The sequence below is a fragment of the Triticum urartu genome, chromosome 5A, assembly GCF_056163025.1.
Source record: "Triticum urartu cultivar PI428250 chromosome 5A, HENAU_Tu73, whole genome shotgun sequence".
Taxonomy (NCBI): domain Eukaryota; kingdom Viridiplantae; phylum Streptophyta; class Magnoliopsida; order Poales; family Poaceae; genus Triticum; species Triticum urartu.
The window spans coordinates 329,153,265-329,168,756 of NC_141877.1; positions in this window are offsets into that span (position 1 = coordinate 329,153,265).

Genomic DNA, 15,492 nt, shown 5'->3' on the forward strand with positions numbered 1-15,492 from the left:
TATTAATTGCAATGATGACCAAAACTATGTTTGTCAGCTCTTAACAACTTTTATTCATCATACTCTTTATATGTGAAGTCACTACTCTCCATAAGATCAATACGATCTCTTTATTTCTTTTTATTCTTTCTTTCTTCTTTTATTTTTTCTCAAGATCATAGCAAGATAACTAAGCCCTCGACTGAAAACTAATCTTTATTATATATATAGCTCACAGACTTGATTACATAGATAAGGATCAACACAAAAACTCGAAGCTAGATCATACTAAACTTTATTCTACTAGATCAAGATATAACCAAAAGGATAGAACTAAGAAAAAGGTAAAGATAGAAGTTTGATGGTGATACGATATCGGGGCACCTCCCCCAAGCTTGGCAGTTGCCAAGGGGAGTGCCCATACCCATGTATTTATGTCTCTTTCTTCAGCGGTGGTGATGTGATATTCTTGGCGATGGTGCCCCTTAGGATATGATTATCGTCTTCGAGCTTATTCACTTGCTGCTTGAGATCCATTATTTCCCTACGGATCTTACCCGTGACGTCTAAACCTCCTTTCACCCATGGATGTTGCATAGCTATGGGAGAACAAGTAACGCTCTTTTTCATATTTTCATAAGAAAGAAATCTAGCATTAGGAGGGATGACCGAGTTTGGAATTGCCGAGCTCTGAAGTTCTTCCATCGCAAATCTGGCTTGGAGAAGAGAGGTAACTTCTTGATCCTCTTCCATGGCATCTATCCTTTTCAAGTTGGCCTCCATCTCTTCCTCCATTGATGGCCCAAAGTGGTCAGCATCATTGTTTGCTCCTGGCCCTGGTGTCAGATGGCATACCCTACTCTCCCCGACTAACTCTTGAGAAGACATCTTGCTCTAAATCTGCTGCAAAAACAACTCTAAACAAAAACAGAGGATCGTGTCGTGGTACAGTGGTGAAAACCTTCAGGAGATTATATAATGATTTTTTGCCGACCAAAATAAGTATCGTGCAAGAAAACAGAGTCCGGAGGGCACACGAGGTGCCCACGAGGCAGGGGGTGCGCCCTCCACCCTCGTGGATGCCTCGTGTCCTTTCCGGACTACTTCTTATTTTACTATTTTCTTAAATATTCCAAAACGGAGAAAAATTGCTATTAGAACTATTTTGGAGTCGGTTTGCTTACCGTACCACATACCTATTCCTTTTCGGAGTCTGAAACGTTCTGGAAAGTGTCCCTTATGTACTCCTCCAGGGGTACGGTATTAATAACCTTGGTTTCAAGATTTATGGGATTACTTGAGATATAATGTTCGATTCTTTGACCGTTCACCACCTTCGGATTCGTGCCTTCAAAGTTGTTGATTTTTATGGCACTGGAACGATAGACCTCCTCGATAACGTAAGGACCTTCCCATTTAGAGAGGAGTTTTCCGGCAAAAAATCTTAAACAAGAGTTGTATAACATAACATAATCACCTACATTAAACTCATGCTTTTGTATCCTTTTTTCATGCCATCTTTTAACTTTTTCTTTAAAAAGTTTGGCATTTTCATAGGCCTGGGTTCTCCACTCATCAAGTGAGCTAATGTCAAATAGTCTCTTCTCACCAGCAAGTTTGAAATCATAATTGAGCTCTTTAATGGCCCAATATGCATTATGTTCTTGTTCGAGAGGGAACTGACATGATTTTCCATAAACCATTTTATACGGAGACATACCCATAGGATTTTTATATGTAGTTCTGTAGGCCCATAATGCATCATCAAGTTTCTTGGACCAATTCTCTCTAGATCTATTAACGGTCTCTATTACTCAGTTCTACTTGACCACTAGACTATGGGTGGTATGGAGATGCAATTCTATTATTAACATCATACTTGGCAAGCATTTTATGAAATGCACCATGAATAAAATGTGAACCACCATCAGTCATTAAATATCTAGGGACTCCAAACCTCGGAAAAATAACTTCTTTAAGCATCTTAATAGAGGTGTTCCGATCAGCACTGCTAGTTGGAATAGCTGCTACCCACTTAGTAACGTAATCAACAGCAACTAAAATATGTGTATACCCATTAGAGGAAGGAAACGGTCCCATATAATCAAAGCCCCAAACATCAAATGGTTCAATAACAAGTGAATAGTTCATAGGCATTTCTTGACGTCTACTAATATTACCAATTCTTCGGCATAAATCACAATACAAGACAAACTTACGGGCATCTTTGAAAAGAGTAGGCCAATAAAAACCAGATTGCAATACATTATGTGCAGTTCTATCTCCAGCGTGGTGTCCTCCATAAGCCTTGGAGTAATACTTGCGTAGGATTTGTTCCTGTTCATGCTTAGGTACACAACGTCTAATAACACCATCTACTCCTTCTTTATAAAGGTGTGGGTCATCCCAGAAGTAATGTCTTAAATCATAGAAAAACTTTTTCTTTTGCTAGTATGTGAAAAAAGGTGGTATAAATTTAGCAACAATGTAATTAGCATAATCAGCATACCAGGCCATGCAGCCGTACGAGAAGCATTTATGACAGGTAATTGTTCATCAAGAAAGCTATCATCTATAGGTAGTGGGTCATCAAGAACATTCTCTAACCTAGACAAGTTGTCTGCAACGGGGTTCTCAGCTACCTTTCTATCAACGATATGCAAATCAAATTCGTGTAGCAAGAGAACCCATCTAATAAGTCTAGGTTTAGCATCTTTTTTTCCATAAGATATTTAATAGCAGCATGATTAGTGTGAACAGTTACTTTAGAATCAACAATATAAGGTCTGAACTTATCAAAAGCAAATACAACTGGTAAAAATTCCTTTTCAGTAGCAGCATAATTTCTCTGGGCATTGTCTAGAGTTTTACTAGCATATTGGATAACATTTAATTTCTTATCGACTCTTTGTCCTAGAACAGGACCTACAACATAATCACTAGAATCACACATAATTTCAAAGGGTAAATTACAATCAGGTGGCTGAACAATAGGTGCAGAAATCAAGGCTTTCTTAAGTATTTCAAATGCTTCTACACAATCATCATCAAAGACAAAAGGAACATCTTTTTGTAAGAGATTAGTCAGAGGCCTAGAAATTTTTGAGATGTTTTTAATGAACCTCCTATAAAAACCGGCATGACCAAGGAAACTTCTTATACCTTTAATGTCCTTAGGACACGACATCTTTTCAATAGCATCAGCTTTAGCTTTATCAACTTCAATACCTCTTTCAAAAACTTTATGCCCTAAGACAATGCCTTCATTAACCATAAAGTGGCACTTCTCCCAATTCAAGACAAGCTTAGTTTCTTCACATCTCTGCAATACTCGATCAAGGTTGCATAAGCAATCATCAAAAGAAGTTCCATATACAGAAAAATCATTCATGCATACCTCAACAATCTTTTCACAAAAGTTAGAGAATATAGCAGTCATACATCTTTGAAAGGTAGCAGGTGCATTACATAAACCAAAAGGCATACGTCTATAAGCAAAGGTACCAAAAGGGCATGTAAAGGTGCTCTTTTCTTGATCCTCTTTTGACACAGGTATTTGAGAGAAACCAGAATAACCTTCTAGAAAGCAAAAATGTGTATGTTTGGATAATCTTTCTAGCATTTGATCAATAAAAGGTAAAGGGTAATGATCCTTTTTAGTAGCTTTATTTAATTTGCGGAAGTCAATTACCATTCTATAACATGTAACAATTCTTTGTGGGATCAATTCATCCTTATCATTAGGAACAACAGTAATACCTCCCTTCTTAGGGACACAATGGACATGACTTACCCACTTCAAATGAGCACATACCTTGACATAATCTTGAAGGTGTTCAAGATGGATCAGTCAAAGAAGGAGTTCTTGCGTGAGTTTTAAGGTATGAAGTTAAGACTTAAAGCTCAACCACAGCAAAATAGAGAGAAAGGACGAAGGTCGTCCCCTATGCTTAAGACGTAGGCTCTACAGTATGCTATGCTGTGTACCGCACCTGAAGTGTGCCTTGCCATGAGTCAGTCAAGGGGTACAAGAGTGATCCAAGAATGGATCACAGGATAGCGGTCAAAGTTATCCTTAGTAACTAGTGGACTAAGGAATTTTCTCGATTATGGAGGTGGTAAAAGAGTTCGTCATAAAGGGTTACGCCGATGCAAACTTTGACACTAATCTAGATTATTCTGAGTAGTAAACTGGATTCGTATAGTAGAACAGTTATTTGGAATAGCTCCAAATGTAGCGTAGTAGTTACATCTACAAGATGACATAGAAATTTGCGAAGTACATACGGATCTGAATGTTGCAGACCCGTTTACTAAAACCTCTCTCACAAGCAACATGATCAAACCTAGAACTCATTGAGTGTTAATCACATAGTGATGTGAACTAGACTACTGACTCTAGTAAACTCTTGGGTGTTAGTCACATGGCGATGTGACCTGTGAGTGTTAATCACATGACGATGTGAACTAGATTATTGACTCTAGTGCAAGTGGGAGACTGTTGGAAATATGCCCTAGAGGCAATAATAAATTGGTTATTATTATATTTCCTTGTTCATGATAATCGTTTATTATCCATGCTAGAATTGTATTGATAGGAAACTCAGATACATGTGCGGATACATAGACAACACCATGTCCCTAGTAAGCCTCTAGTTGACTAGCTCATTGATCAATAGATGGTTATGGTTTCCTGGCCATGGACATTGGATGTCGTTGATAACGGGATCACATCATTAGGAGAATGATGTGATGGACAAGACCCAATCCTAAGCATAGCACTAGATCATGTAGTTCGTATGCTAAAGCTTTTCTAATGTCAAGTATCATTTCCTTAGACCATGAGATTGTGCAACTCCCGGATACCGTAGGAGTGCTTTGGGTGTACCAAACGTCACAACGTAACTGGGTGACTATAAAGGTGCACTACGGGTATCTCCGAAAGTGTCTGTTGGGTTGGCACGAATCGAGACTGGGATTTGTCACTCCGTGTGACGGAGAGGTATCTCTGGGCCCACTCGGTAGGACATCATCATAATGTGCACAATGTGATCAAGGAGTTGATCACGGGATGATGTGTTATGGAACGAGTAAAGAGACTTGCCGGTAACGAGATTGAACAAGGTATCGGGATACTGACGATCGAATCTCGGGCAAGTATCGTACCGCTAGACAAAGGGAATTGCATACGGGATTGATTAAGTCCTTGACATCGTGGTTCATCCGATGAGATCATCGTGGAACATGTGGGAGCCAACATGGGTATCCAGATCCCGCTGTTGGTTATTGACCAGAGAACGTCTCGGTCATGTCTGCATGTCTCCCGAACCCGTAGGGTCTACACACTTAAGGTTCGGTGACGCTAGGGTTATAAAGGAAGTATGTATGTGGTTACCGAATGTTGTTCGGAGTCCCGGATGAGATCCCGGACGTCACGAGGAGTTCCGGAATGGTCCGGAGGTAAAGATTGATATATTGGACGAAGGGTTTTGGAGTCCGGGAGTGTTCAGGAGGTACCGGGTGATGACCGGCATGACCGAAAGGTGTTTCGGGAGCCCCGGCAAGTGTTGGGGGGCTTCATGGGCCAAGGGAAGGGGGCAAACCAGCCCACTAAGGGGCTGTGCGCCCCCCTCACCTAATCCCACGTGACCAGGGGGTTTGGGGCGCCCCATCTAGGGTTCCCACCTCCTGGCTTGGGGGCCAAGTCACCCAAGGGGGAGATCCCATCTGCCCTGGCCGCCGCCCCCCCTAGGGGAAACCCTAGGGAGCCTCCCCTTCCCCTTGCCCCTATATATAGTGGAGGTTTTGGGGCTGCACATGATACGAGATGAGTTCCTCTCCTCTATATGACGCAGCCCTGCATCTCTCCTTCCTCCTCTCCCGCGGTTCTTGGCGAAGCCCTGCAGGATAGCCACGCTCCTCCATCACCACCATGCCGTTGTGCTGCTGCTGGATGGAGACTTCCTCAACCTCTCCCTCTCTCCTTGCTGGATCAAGGCATGGGAGACGTCACCGGGCTGTACGTGTGTTGAACGCGGAGGTGTCGTGCGTTCGGCACTTGGTCATCGGTGATTTGGATCACGACGAGTACGACTCCATCAACCCCGTTCACTTGAACGCTTCCGCTTAGCGATCTACAAGGGTATGTAGATGCACTCTCCTTCCCCTCGTTGCTGGTCTCTCCATAGATAGATCTTGGTGACACGTAGGAAAATTTTGAATTTCTGCTACGTTCCCCAACAACATATCCCCTAAACCAACAGTAACAATATCCTTTTTGTAGTCTATCTTAGCATTAACAGTATTCAAGAAGGGTCTACCAAATATAATGGGACAAAATTCATCTTGTGGGGAACCAAGAACAAGAAAAATCAGTAGGATATTTAGCTTTCCACACAAGACTTCAACATCTCTAGCAATCCCAACTGGTGAAATAGTATCTCTATTGGCAAGCTTAATTGTAACATCAATACCTTCTATCTCAGCAGGTGCAATATCATGCATAATTTCTTCGTATAAAGAATGAGGTATTGCACTCGCACTAGCACCCATGTCACATAAGCCATGATAGCAATGATCTCCTATTTTAACAGAAACAACATGCATGCCTACAACAGGTCTATGTTTATTTTTAGTATCGGGTCTGGAAATTCTAGCAGCTTCATCACACAAGTAAATAACATGCCCATCAATATTATCGACCAAGAGATCTTCAACCATAGCAATACTAGGTTCAACTTTAATTTGCTCAGGGGGTGTAGGTGTTCTAGCATTACTCTTATGAACCACAGTTAAAGCTTTAGCATGATCCTTTATTCTAATAGGGAAAGTTGGTTTCTCAATATAAGCGGTAGGAACAATAGGATCAACATTATAAGTGATAGTCTTTTCTTCAACTTTAATAGGTTCGACTACTTTTACTTCAATGGGAGGATGATATTTAAACCACTTCTCCTTAGGGAGATCAACATGAGTATGATTCACAGAAAGAAGCTACTATCTCAGAGTCAAGTCCATATTTAGTGTTAAATTCACGAAAAGCATCGGTATCCACAAAAGATTTAACACAATCAAACTTAGGTGTTATACCTGACTCTTTACCTTCACGAGTTCCCAATCTTCAGAGTTGCATTTAATTGTTTCCAATAAATCCCATCTGAATTCAATAGTCTTCATCATAAAAGAACCGGTACAAGAAGTGTCGAGCATGGATCGATTATTGAGAGAAAGACGAGCATAAAATTTTTGAATACTAATTTCTCTTGAGAGTTCATGGTTGGGGCATGAATATAACATTGGCTTAAGCCTCGCCCAAGCTTGAGCGATACTTTCTCCTTCGCGAGGCCAAAAATTATATATATAATTACGATCACGATGAACCAGATGCATAGGATAAAACTTCTGATGAAATTCCAATTTCAATCGGTTGTAGTTCCATGATCCAATATCATCACATAGCCTAAACCATGTCAATGCCTTTCCCTTCAAAGATAAAGGTAAGACCTTCGTCTTGATAACATCCTCGGGCATACCTACAAGCTTAAATAATCCACAAACTTCATCCACATAGATTAGGTGCATATCAGGATGTAATGTTCCATCTCCTGTAAAAGGATTAGCTAGCAGTTTCTCTATCATACCCGAAGGAATTTCAAAGTAAACATTTTCACTAGGTTCAGTAGGTTTAGGAGAAACTCTTTGCTCTACTAGTCGGGGTGAAGATACCCCGAACAAGCCCCTCAAAGGATTATTTTCCATAGTAACAAGTGACAGTAAATTTCAGCACACTATATAAATTTTTCCTTACCAAATTCCACCTACCAAAGGTGCTTCACTCCCCGGCAACAGCGCCAGAAAAGAGTCTTGATGACCCACATGTATAGGGGATCTATCGTAGTCCTTTCGATAAGTAAGAGTGTCGAACCCAACGAGGAGCAGAAGGAAATGACAAGCGGTTTTCAGTAAGGTATTCTCTACAAGCACTGAATTATCGGTAACAAATAGTTTTGTGATAAGGTAATTCATAACATGTAACAAGTAACAAAAGTAAACAAGGTGCAACAAAGTGGCCCAATATTTTTTTTATCAAAGGACAAGCCTGGACAAACTCTTATATAAAGGAAAGCGCTCCTGAGGACATACATGAATTATTGTCAAGCTAGTTTTCATCATGCTCATATGATTCGTGTTCGTTACTTTGATAATTTGATATGTGGATGGACCGGTGCTCGGGTACTGCCCTCCCTTGGACAAGCATCCCACTTATGATTAACCCCCCTCGCAAGTATCTGCAACTACGAAAGAAGAATGAAGATAAACCTAACCATAGCATGAAACATATGGATCCAAATCAGCCCCTTACGAAGCAACACATAAACTAGGGTTTAAGCTTCTGTCACTCTAGCAACCCATCATCTACTTATTACTTCCCAATGCCTTCCCCTAGGCCCAAACAATGGTGAAGTGTCATGTAGTCAACGTTCAAATAACACCACTAGAGGAAACACAACATACATCTCATCAAAATATCGGACAAATACAAAATTCACATGACTACTTATAGCAAGACTTCTCCCATGTCCTCAAGAACAAACGTAACTACTCACAAATCATATTCATGTTCATAATAAGAGGGGTATTAATATGCATAAAGGATCTGAACATATAACCTTCCACCAAATAAACCAACTAGCATCAACTACAAGGAGTAATCAACACTACTAGCAACCCACATGTACCAATCTGAGGTTCTGAGACAAAGATTGGATACAAGAGATGAACTAGGGTTTGAGAGGAGATGGTGCTGGTGAATATGTTGATGGAGATTAACCCCCTCCCAATGAGAGGATCGATGGTAATGACGATGGTGAAGATTTTCCCCTCCCGAAGGGATGTTTCCCCGGCAGAACTGTTGGGGAACGTTGCAGAAAACAAAAAAATTCCTTCGGTTTCACCAAGATCCATCTAGGAGTTCATCTAGCAACGAGTGATCGGATTGCATCTACATACCTTTGTAGATCACGCGCGCAAGCGTTCAAAGAACGGGGATGAGGAAGGCGTACTCGACGTGATCCAAATCACCGGAGATCCTAGCGCCGAACGGACGGCACCTCCGTGTTCAACACACGTATGGTCAGCGTAACGTCTCCTTCTTCTTGATCCAGCAAGGGGGAAGGAGAGGTTGAGGAAGATGGCTCCAGCAGCAGCACGACGGCGTGGTGGTGATGGAGCTGCAGTACTCCGGCAGGGCTTCGCCAAGCACTATGGAGGAGGAGGAGGTGTTGGAGAGGGAGAGGGAGGCACCAAAGGCAAAGGTAAGAGGTCCTCCCTCCCCCCCCCACTATATATAGGGGGCCTAGGGGGGGCGCCGGCCCTAGGAGATCCAATCTCCTAGGGGGGGCGGCGGCCAAGGGAGGAATCCGTCCTCCCCACAACACCTAGGAGGTTCCTTCCCCTTCTAGGACTCTTCCTTTAGGGTTTCCCCCACCCTAGGCGCATGGGCCCTAGGGGGAAGTGGCACCCCAGCCCACTTTGGGCTGGATCCCTTCCCACTTCAGACCATGGGGCCCTCCGGGATAGGTGGCCCCACCCGGTGGACCCCCGGGACCCTTCCGGTGGTCCCGGTACAATACCGGTGACCCCGAAACTTGTCCCGATGGCCGAAATAGCACTTCCTATATATAATTCTTTACCTCCGGACCATTCCGGAACTCCTCGTGACGTCCGGGATCTCATCCGGGACTATGAGCAACATTAGGGTTACTGCATATACATATCCCTACAACCCTAGCGTCACCGAACCTTAAGTGTGTAGACCCTACGGGTTCGGGAGACATGTAGACATGACCGAGATCGCTCTCTGGTCAATAACCAACAGCGGGATCTGGATACCCATGTTGGCTCCCACATGCTCCTCGATGATCTCATCGGATGAACCACTATGTCGAGGATTCAAGCAACCCCGTATACAATTCCCTTCGTCAATCGGCATGTTACTTGCCCGAGATTCGATCGTCGGTATCCCAATACCTCGTTCAATCTCGTTACCGGCAAGTCACTTTACTCGTACCGTAATGCATGATCCCATGACCAGACACTTGGTCACATTGAGCTCATTATGATGATGCATTACTGAGTGGGCCCAGTGATACCTCTCCGTCATACGGAGTGACAAATCCCAGTCTTGATCCGTGTCAACCCAACAGACACTTTCGGAGATACCCGTAGTATACCTTTATAGTTACCCAGTTACGTTGTGACGTTTGGTACACCCAAAGCACTCCTACGGTATCCGGGAGTTACACGGTCTCATGGTCTAAGGAAAGGATACTTGACATTGGAAAACTCTAGCAAACGAACTATACGATCTTGTGCTATGTTTAGGATTGGGTCTTGTCCATCACATCATTCTCCTAATGATGTGATCTCATTATCAATGACATCCAATGCCCATAGTCAGGAAACCATGACTATCTATTGATCAACGAGCTAGTCAACTAGAGGCTCACTAGGGACATGTTGGTGTCCATTATTCACACATGTATTACGATTTCCGGATAACACAATTATAGCATGAATAAAGACAATTATCATGAACAAGGAAATATAATAATAATCCTTTTATTATTGCCTCTAGGGCATATTTCCAACAGTCTCCCACTTGCACTAGAGTCAATAATCTAGTTACATTGTGGTGAATCGAACACCCATCGAATTCTGGTGTTGATCATGTTTTGCTCTAGGGAGAGGTTTAGTCAACGGATCTGCTACATTCAGGTCTGTATGTACTTTACAAATATCTATGTCTCCATCTTGAACATTTTCACGAATGGAGTTGAAGCGACGCTTGATGTGCCTGGTCTTCTTGTGAAACCTGGGCTCCTTTTCAAGTGCAATAGCTCCAGTGTTGTCACAGAAGAGTTTGATTGGCCCCGACGCATTGGGTATGACTCCTAGGTCGGTGATGAACTCCTTCACCCAAATTGCTTCATGCGCTGCCTCTGAGGCTGCCATGTACTCCGCTTCACATGTAGATCCTGCCACGACGCTCTGCTTGCAACTGCACCAGCTTACTGCCCCACCATTCAAAATATACACGTATCCGGTTTGTGACTTTGAGTCATCCAGATCTGTGTCGAAGCTAGTGTCGACGTAACCCTTTACGACGAGCTCTTCGTCACCTCCATAAACGAGAAACATTTCCTTAGTCCTTTTCAGGTACTTCAGGATATTCTTGACCACTGTCCAGTGTTCCTTGCCGGGATTACTTTGGTACCTTCCTACCAAACTTACGGCAAGGTTTAGATCAGGTCTGGTACACAGCATGGCATACATAATAGAACCTATGGCTGAGGCATAGGGGATGACACTCATCTCTTCTATATCTTCTGCCGTGGTCAGACATTGAGCTGAGCTCAATTTCACACCTTGCAACACAGGCAAGAACCCCTTCTTAGACTGATCCATATTGAACTTCTTCAATATCTTATCAAGGTATGTGCTTTGTGAAAGACCTATGAGGCGTCTTGATCTATCTCTGTAGATCTTGATGCCTAATATATAAGCAGCTTCTCCAAGGTCCTTCATTGAAAAACTCTTATTCAAGTAGGCCTTAATGCTGTCCAAAAGCTCTATATCATTTCCCATCAAAAGTATGTCATCTACATATAATATGAGAAATGCTACAGAGCTCCCACTCACTTTCTTGTAAACGCGGGCTTCTCCATAAGTCTGTGTAAACCCAAACGCTTTGATCATCTCATCAAAGCGAATGTTCCAACTCCGAGATGCTTGCACCAGCCCATAAATCGAGCGTTGGAGCTTGCACACCTTGTTAACATTCTTAGGATCGACAAAACCTTCCGGCTGCATCATATACAATTCTTCCTTAAGGAAACAATTAAGGAATGCCGTTTTGACGTCCATTTGCCATATCTCATAATCATAGAATGCGGCAATTGCTAACATGATTCGGACGGACTTTAGCTTCGCTACCGGTGAGAAAGTCTCATCGTAGTCAACCCCTTGAACTTGTCGATAACCCTTAGCGACAAGCCGAGCTTTATAGATGGTCACATTACCGTCCGCATCTGTCTTCTTCTTAAAGATCCATTTATTTTCTATGGCTCGCCGCTCAACGGGCAAGTCAGTCAAAGTCCATACTTCGTTTTCATACATGGATCCTATCTCGGATTTCATGGCTTCTAGCCATTTGTCGGAATCCGGGCCCGCCATCGCTTCTTCATAGTTCGAAGGTTCACCGTTGTCCAACAACATGATTTCCAAGACAGGGTTGCCGTACCACTCTGGTGCGGAACGTGTCCTTGTGGACCTACGAATTTCAGTAGGAGCTTGATCAGAAGTATCTTGATCATTATCATTAACTTCCTCTCTAGTCGGTGCAGGCACCTCAGGAACATTTTCTTGAGTTGCGCCATTTTCCGGTTCAAGAGGTAATACTTCATCAAGTTCTACTTTCCTCCCACTTACTTCTTTCGAGAGAAACTCTTTCCCTAGAAAGGACCCATTCTTGGCAACAAAGATCTTGCCTTCGGTTCTGAGGTAGAAGGTATACCCAATAGTTTCTTTAGGGTATCCTATGAAGACGCATTTTTCCGGCTTGGGTTCGAGCTTTTCAGGTTGAAGTTTCTTGACATAAGCATCGCATCCCCAAACTTTTAGAAACGACAGCTTAGGTTTCTTCCCAAACCATAATTCATACGATGTCGTCTCAACGGATTTTGACGGAGCCCTATTTAAAGTGAATGCGGCAGTCTCTAAAGCATACCCCCAAAAAGATAGCGGTAAATCGGCAAGAGACATTATAGATCGCACCATATCTAATAGAGTGCGATTACGACGTTCAGAAACACCATTACACTGAGGTTTTCCAGGCGGCGTGAGTTGTGAAACTATTCCACATTTTCTTAAGTGTGTGCCAAACTCGTGACTCAAGTATTCTCCTCCACGATCTGATCGCAGGAACTTGATTTTCCTGTCACGTTGATTCTCAACCTCACTCTGAAATTCCTTGAACTTTTCAAAGGTCTCAGACTTGTGTTTCATTAAGTAGACATACCCATATCTACTCAAGTCATCAGTGAGGGTGAGAACATAACGATAGCCACCGCGAGCCTCAACACTCATTGGACCGCACACATCAGTATGTATGATTTCCAATAAGTTGGTTGCTCGCTCCATTGTTCCTGAGAACGGAGTCTTGGTCATTTTACCCATGAGGCATGGTTCGCACGTGTCAAATGATTCGTAATCAAGAGACTCTAAAAGTCCATTAGCATGGAGCTTCTTCATGCGTTTGACACCTATGTGACCAAGGCGGCAGTGCCACAAGTATGTGGGACTATCATTATCAATCTTACATCTTTTGGTATTCACACTATGAATATGTGTAGCATTAAGCTCGAGATTCATTAAGAATAAACCATTCACCATCGGAGCATGACCATAAAACATATCTCTCATATAAATAGAACAACCATTATTCTCAGATTTAAATGAGTAGCCATCTCGAATTAAACAAGATCCTGATACAATGATGTTCATGCTCAAACTTGGCACTAAATAACAATTATTGAGGTTCAAAACTAATCCCGTAGGTAAATGTAGAGGTAGCGTGCCAACGGCGATCACATCGACCTTGGAACCATTCCCTACGCGCATCGTCACCTAGTCCTTCGCCAGTCTCCGCTTATTCCGCAGCTCCTGCTTTGAGTTACAAATGTGAGCAACTGCACCGGTATCAAATACCCAGGAGCTACTACGAGTACTGGTAAGGTACACATCAATTACATTTATATCACATATACCTTTCGTTTTGCCGGCCTTCTTGTCCGCTAAGTATTTGGGGCAGTTCCGCTTCTAGTGACCACTTTCCTTGCAATAAAAGCACTGAGTCTCGGGCTTGGGTCCATTCTTTGGCTTCTTCCCGGCAGCTTGCTTGCCGGGCGCGGCAACTCCCTTGCCGTCTTTCTTGAAGGTTTTCTTACCCTTGCCTTTCTTGAACTTAGTGGTTTTATTCACCATCAACACTTGATGTTCCTTTTTGACTTCTACCTCTGCTGATTTCAGCATTGCAAATACTTCAGGAATGGTCTTTTCCATCCCCTGCATATTGAAGTTCATCACAAAGCTCTTGTAGCTCGGTGGAAGCGACTGGAGGATTCTGTCAATGACCGCGTCATCCGGGAGATTAACTCCCAGCTGAGTCAAGCGGTTATGTAACCCAGACATTGTGAGTATGTGCTCACTGACAGAACTATTTTCCTCCATCTTACATCTGAAGAATTTGTCGGAGACTTCATATCTCTCGACCCGGGCATGAGCTTGGAAAACCATTTTCAGCTCTTCGAACATCTCATATGCTCCGTGTCTCTCAAAACGCTTTTGGAGCCCCGGCTCTAAGCTGTAAATCATGCCGCACTGAACGAGGGAGTAGTCATCGGTACGTGCCTGCCAAGCGTTCATAACGTCTTGTTCTGCAGGGAGAACAGGTGCATCACCTAGCGGTGCTTGTAGGATATAATCTTTCTTGGTAGCTATGAGGATGATCCTCAGGTTCCGGACCCAGTCCGTGTAGTTGCTGCCATCGTCTTTCAGCTTGGTTTTCTCTAGGAACGCATTGAAGTTGAGGACTACATTGGCCATTTGATCTACAAGACATATTTGTAAAGATTTTAGACTAAGTTCATGATAATTAAGTTCATCTAATCAAATTATTCAATGAACTCCCACTTAGATAGACATCCCTCCTGTAATCTAAGTATAACATGATCCGAGTTAACTAGGCCGTGTCCGATCATCACGTGAGACGGACTAGTCAACGTCGGTGAACATCTTCATGTTGATCGTATCTTCTATACGACTCATGCTCGACCTTTCGGTCATCTGTGTTCCGAGGCCATGTCTGTACATGCTAGGCTCGTCAAGTCAACCTAAGTGTTTTGCATGTGTAAATCTGTCTTACACCCGTTGTATGTGAACGTTAGAATCTATCACACCCGATCATCACGTGGTGCTTCGAAACAACGAACTGTCGCAACGGTGCACAGTTAGGGGGAACACTTTCTTGAAATTATTATGAGGGATCATCTTATTTACTACCGTCGTTATAAGTAAACAAGATGCAAAAGCATGATAACCATCACATGCAATCAAATAATAATAGTGACATGATATGGCCAATATCACATAGCTCCTTTGGTCTCCATCTTGGGGCTCCATGATCATCTTGTCACCGGCATGACACCATGATCTCCATCATCATGATCTCCATCATCGTGTCTCCATGAAGTTGCTTGCCAACTATTACTTCTACTACTATGGCTAACGCGTTTAGCAATAAAGTAAAGTAATTTACATGGCGTTTCTCAATGACACGCAGGTCATACAAAAAAATAAAGACAACTCCTATGGCTCCTGCCGGTTGTCATACTCATCGACATGCAAGTCGTGATTCCTATTACAAATAGCATGAACATCTCATACATCACATAT